Source organism: Leopardus geoffroyi, chromosome C1 (assembly GCF_018350155.1).
Source record: "Leopardus geoffroyi isolate Oge1 chromosome C1, O.geoffroyi_Oge1_pat1.0, whole genome shotgun sequence".
NCBI classification, from domain to species: domain Eukaryota; kingdom Metazoa; phylum Chordata; class Mammalia; order Carnivora; family Felidae; genus Leopardus; species Leopardus geoffroyi.
Genome location: NC_059328.1, coordinates 142,108,750 through 142,117,786, shown reverse-complemented (window position 1 = coordinate 142,117,786; position 9,037 = coordinate 142,108,750).

Sequence of the window (9,037 nt, the reverse complement as noted above, 5' to 3'; positions counted from 1 at the left end):
TTCAATGTTTGATTTCATGTGAATTTTAATAGTTCCCTATTAATGACAATAGTGATGATGAAACTAACAACTTAGTATAGCTAAGACGTATTGAGTGTTTAAAAGGTGATGAGCATTATTCTACAGGTTTTACACATTTTAACAGATTTATTCTTTACTACTTACCCTACCCATCTCCACCCTACTCAGTTTCCTGGGAGGCTGAGGTTTACAGACAATATTATTGCAGTCTCTTGCCATCCAGCCTTCAGGGTGTCTGGCAGGTGGGAAGAATAAGAAGGAGATTGGAAGGAGTCAGGAGGAGAGAAGTTGGGGTATATATTTCCTGGCTTCCTTCCTGCCAGTTTGAGGCAGTTGTCGGCATCCTCTACTAAAGAATGCACCCTCGTTCTGTGACTCTCTGCACGCAGCTACGCTCTGGATATTGGTAACTTGTTCCTCCCTTTGTGCCTCTTGTGATAATGGTGCTCTCGCCAAACCTTTACAGCCAGTCCCTTTATTAAACCTCCACCATTACCCTCCTGGGGTTCACCATCTCTTCCCTGCCAGGATCCTGGTTGATACATTTGATTGATAATTTATAGAATTCTTAGTTATAAATAATCCTCCTCAGAATCTTAATGACATCTCTTCATTGCTTCAAGCTTCTAGTGTTATTGAAAACTCTGATAATATTTTGATTCCTGAATTTCTATCTTTCCAACCCCAGAATCTTATTAAATCTTCTCTTTGTCCCTGGTATTGAGAAATTACACAAAGTTGTCTTTCTTTTTATTTTAGAAAATATTTTTGTTGGGTCACCTGGGTGGCTCAGTTAGTTAAGCTCCAATTTAGGCTCAGGTCATGATCTCACAGTTCTCAAGTTTGAGCCCCACATCAGGCTCTGCATTAACAGCATGGAGCTTGCTTGAATCCTCTGTCTCCCTCTCTCTCTGCCCCTCCCCAACTCATGCAAGCAGGCATGTGCTCGCTCTCTCTCTCTCTCTCTCTGAAAAATAAACATTAAAAAAATTATTAAAGATTATTTTATCTATTTTACTTATTAAAAAAATTTTTTTAAATGTTTATTTCTTTTTGAGACAGAGAGAGACAGAGCATGAGCATGGGAGGGGCAGAGAGAGAAGGAGACACAGAATCTGAAGCAGGCTCCAGACTGCTGTTAGCACAGAGCCGGATGCAGGGCTGAAACTCATGAACCGCGAGATCATGACTTGAGCCAAAGTCAGACGCTTAACTGACTGAGCCACCCAGGCGCCCCTATTTTATTTATTTTTTTAAGTAAGCTCCACACCCAATGTGGGGCTTGAACTCATGATCCTAATATCAAGAATTGCACACTTTACCGACTGAACCAGCCAGGCACCCATGTGTCTTTCATGAGAAACCTCTTTCACTATGGTGTTGGACAATGTGTTCTAAGAATCTGGAAGTTTGTGGTCTTGTGTATTGGGAATTTTTCTTTTTCTTTTTCTTTTTTTTTTTTGTAAGTTTTTTCATTTTGAAGTGAGGGGGCTGAGTGAGGGAGGGGCAGAGAGAGAGGGAGAGAGAGAGAATCCCAAGCAGGCTCCATGCCACCATCAGTGCAAAGCCAGTGTGGGGCTGTGAGATCATGACTTGAGCCGAAACCAAGAGTCAGATGCTCAGCCGACTGAGCCACCCAGGTGCCCTTGGGAATTTTTTTTGATTATTTTGTTGCTGATTTTCTCCTCTGTGTTTCCCAAGTTCTCTCTTTCTAGCATTCATATTACTGTGGATTAGATGTTGGAACTCCTTGTTTTACCCTATAGTTTTCCTGATCTTTTGTCCTTTTCATTTTTTTGTCTATTTTATTTACTTTCTGAACAATTTACCTCACTTTATCTTTCAGCACTTCTACTGAGTTTTTCCATTTCTACCATCATTTTTTTTTTTTAATTTCCAAGGTCATTTTTTTTCCCTGGAATAAACCATTTTAAAACTAAGTGTTTATATTTCATGGATATAATAACTCCTTTAAACTGTGTGAGGATATTGGTTATGTTGGATTTTGAAGTTTTCTTTTCCCTGCTTGGTGTCTATTTCTTCCAAGTTCCTTTTGTTATTTGTTTTCATCATTGTTTTTAATATCAATTACCTCCTCAATTTCTGGCAACCCTTGAACATTTGCCCTATTTAAACACTGGAAGTAAAAACATGAATGGAAGCCCTGAGTGCATGTGTGAGTCTTGTAGGTCACAGTCTGGCTGAGTTGTATTATTGGGAAATCCATCAAGGTCAGTGTCTTTAGGCCTGTGCTCTTAGATTGGTCCTGTTTTCCAGATAAGGATCTTCTGATGACTTGTCTGAAAGGTATAGCCTGGCTGCCATATCTGGGGGCTGTATGGGGAGAGAAAGCCAGGGCCTCATCATTAATTATGGAAGTATCCACTTAATCCCCTGTCTTTAGTACATTGCTTCCACTCTCCATTATAACTGATTTTGTCCTGTCCAGAGATCCTCTGTTCTGCCCCCTTCAAAGAAAACAAACAAACAAACAAACAAACAAACAAACAAAAACACATTCCAGTCTTCTGTAGGGAGAGGGAAAGAGCAGTGTCCAAATTGATCAAGATTAGGGCATGGATCTGGGAGTTATGATGATTCCTCAACACACTTTCAATCAATCCTCTCACATTTCCCCCACATTTACAAGTATATGGTACTATCAATTCCTGAGTTTTTTTCTTTTTTCTCTACAATGTGATTACTACTTCTCAGATTCCCTCACTACTAGGATAGGATTTAGCTTTTTCTTTCTTTCTTTCTTTCTTTCTTTCTTTCTTTCTTTCTTTCTTTCAAGTATTTTTATTTATTTTTGGGAGAGAGACAGACAGAGAGACAGAGAGAGAGAGAGAGAGACAGAGCATGAGTGGGGGAGGGGCAAAGAGAGAGGGAGACACAGAATCCGAAGCAGGCTCCAGGTTCTGAGCTGTCAGCACAGAGCCCAACACAGGGCTCGAACTCGCGAACTTGAGATCATGACCTGAGCTGAAGTCAGACGCTTAATGGACTGAGCCACCCAGGCGCCCTTAACTGCCTTATTTTAAAACTGGTAATTTGTATCTCTTAATCCCCTTCATCTATTTTGCCAACACCCTCCCCTCCTCACAGCAACTACCAGTTTGTTCCTTGTAGTTATGAGCTGTTTTTGTTTTTGTTTGTTCATTTGTTATGCACTTCTCTATACACTGAAGCACTCCCTTCTCTAACATTTGGCTTCTTATTGATTGCTGATGAAACAAGACCACTTTATAATTGTTGAGATCGCTGAGATATATTATTCTTCGAGGGACATTTTCCTTGTGAAAAATTTTTCTTGTGAAAAATCAGAGGTAACACGAAAACGATGCTATAATACTGCTATTAAAACACCATTTTAACAAGTTAATAATGAGTCCATAGTTGGGCTAGATAATTTTGCCCTTGGTCATGGCCACCAAGCAAATTGGCATTTTGTTTTAGCATTCTCATTTACCCATTGAGTAATTTTTTAATGCATGTATTTCCAGTGGGAGGAGGTAGCCACCTTGACCTTGACAGATTCAGAAGACATATGACTTTGGACCCTCCTATTGGACATTCTGCCCTGTACTTTGTCATGCAAGGTTGTAGAAACAGATGTAGGCCAGATTTATCATAGAGGCAGAGACCTTGTTGTCTTGTGGAGTGACCGTTGCCGGGTTTCTGTTGCTCAACCTGGTTATACAGTCCTCCCTGAGATTATTCCCATTTCTCAAGCCTAGCCATCTGGCCTCTCATCAATTCAGTCAGCCCTGATGACCTTCTAATAAACTGGTCTTTTGCTTAAGATAGCCAGTGATGTTTCAGTTGCTTGCAAACAAGAGCTCTGACTGATAAACACAGCAAACATAGGAAGGCAATTTGTAAGTGCCACAGGAGGCTGGGCAGCTAGAATGTATAGATACAAATTCAACAAATCTTCAGAAAATAAATTTAAAATGGTTGACCCATTCGGAATGGCTTACCAGTATCCTCTCTCAGTGAAAACAATGGTGGACTTCTTAGAATCTCTGCTGCTTATAGTCTATGAGTAGGTCAAGGCTTACTTCTGTTCCTCTGTAATCCCATGTTTGTTTAATCAGAGCCAAAGGGAATGACTCACTAATGAGCACCAGATTTGCCTTTGTCTAAAATGCTAAGGGAGTTGCTCAGTAATATTTGGGAGCAATCCCTGAAAAAAACAGCACAAATCTAAAAGAGACTAATAAATTAGGTGGGAAATTAAATTGATTTTCAGGCTGTCAATATTATATCATTTCTATATAATCAGATAAATATGTAGATTTGATTTCACTTATGGCAGGATGTTTTTAGCGATCTAACACCCACACAAAACATATCTTAAAATATCATAAGTACTACAGAAGATGTCTGAAACATACTTACTGTAAAATAATTGCAAATAATACAGAAATATGAAGTGAAGGGCACCTGGGTGGCTCAGTGGGTTGAGTGTCCAACTCTTGGTTTTGGCTCAGGTCATAATCCCCCAGGGTCGTGGGATCAAGTGCCACATTGAGCTCTGCGCTGAGCAGAGCCTGCTTAAGATTCTCTCTCCCTCTCCCTCTCCCTCTCCCTCTCCGTCTCCCTCTCCCTCTCCCTCTCCCTCTCCCTCTCCGTCTCCCTCTCCCTCTCTGTCTCCCTCTCCCTCTCCCTCTCCCTCTCCGTCTCCCTCTCTCTCTTTCTCCCTTTCTCCCTCTTCCCCACTTGAGCTCTCTCTAAAATTAAAAAAAAAGTAAATGTATATATATATATATATATATATATATATATATATATATATAAAGTGAAACCTATAAGGCTTCTTCTCTAAACTTTATCCTCCCCAATCTATCCCCAATGCCATTCCTTCCCCATATATAACCTCTGTTAACAGATGTCTGTGTTCTTCCCAACCTAGCAATGACTTTTTTTCCTACATATCTCTACACACATTTATAGATCTGCATTTCTATATATTTGTAGACATGCTTTTTTCATTTGTCCAATATTAGAGATCTTTTCATGTTGACACATATAGATCCCCTTCATCCTTTTTAGAGACTACATGGTATTATATAATATGGTGTTAAACACAACTTGGTGTGTCCCACATTTATGAACATAGGTTGTTTGGATTTTTCTCTATTTTAAACAATGCTAATGTGGACGTCCTGTGTTATATATTTCTATATGCATTTAAATAATGCATGATAAATGTATTATAAATTATTCCCAGAAGTAGAATTGTTGGTTAATGACTGTGCATGTTTAACATGAATGATTCTGCACCACAAAAAGTTTCCTATGACCTTAATTTGTATTTCTAAGCTTACTAGACCATTTGAGCGTCTTTCCTCATGTCTTTGTTGTGAAATTGCCTGTTATACTATCTGTCCACTTTTCTGTTGGGTTGTTTATCTCTTTTTTATTGATTTGCTTGAATAGCATGTTCATAGTAAACTATTTTCATTCTATGCAGTAGAAGTCTATAAACAAATGGGAATCTCACCTCTTTACCCCCATTTTCTTTAATTGAAACAATATAAAAGCCTAATGGCTTGCTCAGCTTTTAAAATTACAGTGCCAAGAAGTCAACAATGCCAGCCATATCCATCAATCTAATTTATACCATATATCTCAAAATAATTTAAAAAGACAAATAAATTACTGAACTAATTTAACATTCTCTAGATAGCTCTATTAAATTATATGCATTGAATTAATTTAAAAGAAGCATATTTGTAGACATAGAAAAATTTATTTTAAAATTTATACGGAAAGGCACAGGTCCTAGAGTAGCTAAAATGGTTTTGAAAAAGATGAATAAAGTAGGAGGAATAACTCTACCTGATATGAAGGCCCACTGTAGAGCTATACTGATTAAGACAACATGGCTCTGCCAGAAGGATAGACATAGAGATCAATAGAATAGATAAAGATGCCAAAAATAGACCCACACAAATCCAACTAATTTTTGACAAACATGAAACAGTAATTCAATTAAGGAAAAATGGGAATAGACTTTCATCAAGTGGTGCTGGAGAAATTTGATATCCATAGGCTAAAATCTGAACCAAGGCTTAAACCTCATATCCAATTTAAAAATAACTGAAAATGGGTCATGTACTCAAGGTACAATGTAACACTAAAACTTTTAGAAAGAAATAAAAGAGAAAATCTTTAAAATCTAGGACTAGGCAAAGACTTCAGGAATGAAAGACTGGGTCTTAGACTAGGACCCGAAAACACTATTCATAAAAGGAAAAATTAATAAATTGGACATCACCAAAATGAAAAAAAAAAACTTTGCTCTATGAAAAATTCTGTTTTGGGGCACCTGAGGAGCTCAGTCAGTTGGGCATCTGACTCTTTATTCCAGCTCAGGTCATGATCCCAGAGTCATGGGATCAGGCCCTAAGTCAGGCTCCATGATGAACGTGGAACCTACTTGGGATTCTCTCTCTCTCTCTCTCTCTCTCTCTCTCTCTCTTCTCTCTCTCTCTCTTTCTCTCCCCGCCCATCCCCTCTCACTTGCTCGTGTGTACTCTCTCTCTCTAAAAAAAGAAAAAAAAAAAGATTCTGTTTGTAGGATGAAAAACTTGGAGAAAACTTGAAACCCATAGATCTGACAAAGGACTAATATCTAGACTATATAAAGAACTCTCAAAACTCAACAGTAAAAAAACCAAATAATCCAGCTAGAACATGGGGGTAAATACATAAACAGAATGTATAATTCACTGAATAAAGTACACAGTTGGCAAATAAGCACATCAAAAAGATGCTCAGCATCCTTAGCCATTAGAGAATGCAAAATTAAAACCATACAATCACTGTACAACTATCAGAATGGCTAAAATTAAAAATAATGACAACACCAGATGCTGATGAGAATGCGGATAAACTGGAACACTTATACATTACTAGCAGGCATATAAAATGGTACACAGAATGGTAGTTTCTTATAAAACTAAACATGCAAAGACAATCCTCAATAGGAGAAAATATTTGCAAATCATGTATTTGTTAAGGGTCTAATATCCAAAAAATATACAGAATTCCTACAAGTCATCAATAAAAAGACAACCCAGTTTAAAAACTGAGAAAAAGATGTGAATAAGCATTTTTCCAAAGAAAATATACAAATGGCCAATAAGCACGTGGAAAGATGCTCAATATCCTTAGTGAACAGGGAAATACAAACCCAAACTACAATGAGATACCGCTTCATATCCACCAGAATGGCTAGAAACAAAAAAACAGGTAATAACACATATTGATAAGGATGTGGAGAAATCAAAACCTCCATACATTGCTGGTAGGAATGTCAAATGGTACAGCCATTTGGAAAACAGTCTGGAAATTTCTCAAAAATTTAAACATGGAGCTACCATATGATCCAGCAGTTCTAGTGTCATATATTCCTAAGATGCCCACCCAAAACTTGGACATGAATATTCATAGCAGCGTTATTCAGAAAGCAAAAGGTGGAAGCAACCCAAATGTCTACCAACTGATGAATGTGATATACCAATATAATGGAATATTTTTCAGCCATAAGAAGAAACAAAGTAATGATATATGTTAGAACATGATGAACCTTGAGAACATCATGCTCAGTGAAAGAAGCCAGGCATAGAAACCACATATTATATGATTAAATTTATATGAAATGTCCAGAAAAAGCAAATGTATAAAGACAAATTATGTTACTGGTTGTTTGTTTAGGATTGGAGTGTTGGGAGAATGGGGAGTGATAGCTCAAGGGTTTTGGGTATCTTTTTGAGGTGACGAAAATGTTTTAAAATTAATTGTAGTAATGGTTACCCAAGTCTGTGAATATATTAAAAACCATTGAATTTAAATAGGTTAGTTATATTTGGATAAAACTGTCACAAAAAAATACCTAAACATGCAACTACTCTATAACTCAAAAATTGTACTCTCAGGCATTCATCTTAGAAAAATGGAAGATGTATGTCACTTAAAAACCTGTACACAAATGTTCATAAAAGTTCTATTTTTAACAGCCAAAAACAAAAAATCAACCCTAAGTCCTTCAATGTGTGAATGGTTAAACAAACTGTGGTTCATCCATACCTTAGCGTTCTACTCAGGAATAAAAAAGAATGTATTATGGATACGCACGACAACTTGGATGAATCTCCAGGGGATTACACTGAGTGAATAAAGCTAATCCCCCAAATTCACATACTATGTGATTTCATTTATAAAGTATTCTACCCTTGATCCTAGCCAAAAGGCCGAGAAGCGATTCATTTATAATGTAGTCTATAATGAAACAATTATAGAAATGGAGAACAGATTAGTGGTTGCCAGAGGTCAGGGATGGAGTGGGGGGAAGCAGAGGGAGGTAGGTATGGCTGTCCAAGGGCTGGAAATCTTTCTTGTGAAGGAATGGTTTGTGTCTTGACTGTATCAATGTCAGTATCCTGGTTATGACATTGTACTATAGTTTTGTAAGATGTTACCATTGATGGAAACTGGGTATAGGACACATCCAATCTTCCTGTATTATTTCTTACAATTTGCATATGAATCTATAATTTTATCAAAATTAAAAGTTTAATTAAAGGAAAAAAAAACACTAGGCACATTGAGGGAAGTGCTGTTCAATTTTTAGCAGAAAAGTCAAGTAATGAAAAATTATTGTATGTATCTTGAAGTCAGCTTCATATTCAGAAAAGTTCCTTCTTGGAAAGGAAACACTCATGTCAACATTATTTTTTTTTAATTTAATTTTAAATATTTATCAGAGTTAAAAAATCAGACAGTTGTATAAGACTTAAAATATAGCGGCTTCTTGTCTGACCTCTCTTAAACATGCTCTATCCCCATCTCCAATTCCTATTTCCCGAGTCAAAATTTTAGATTCCTTCAGTAATTTCTTTAGGTATTAACTCCGTATTTCTATTATAATAGGCTTATATTGCTATTTCTTAGGTTGTCCACGTTCAGTTATTATGGGTTGGCTTTCTACCAAAAAGGGTAAGGA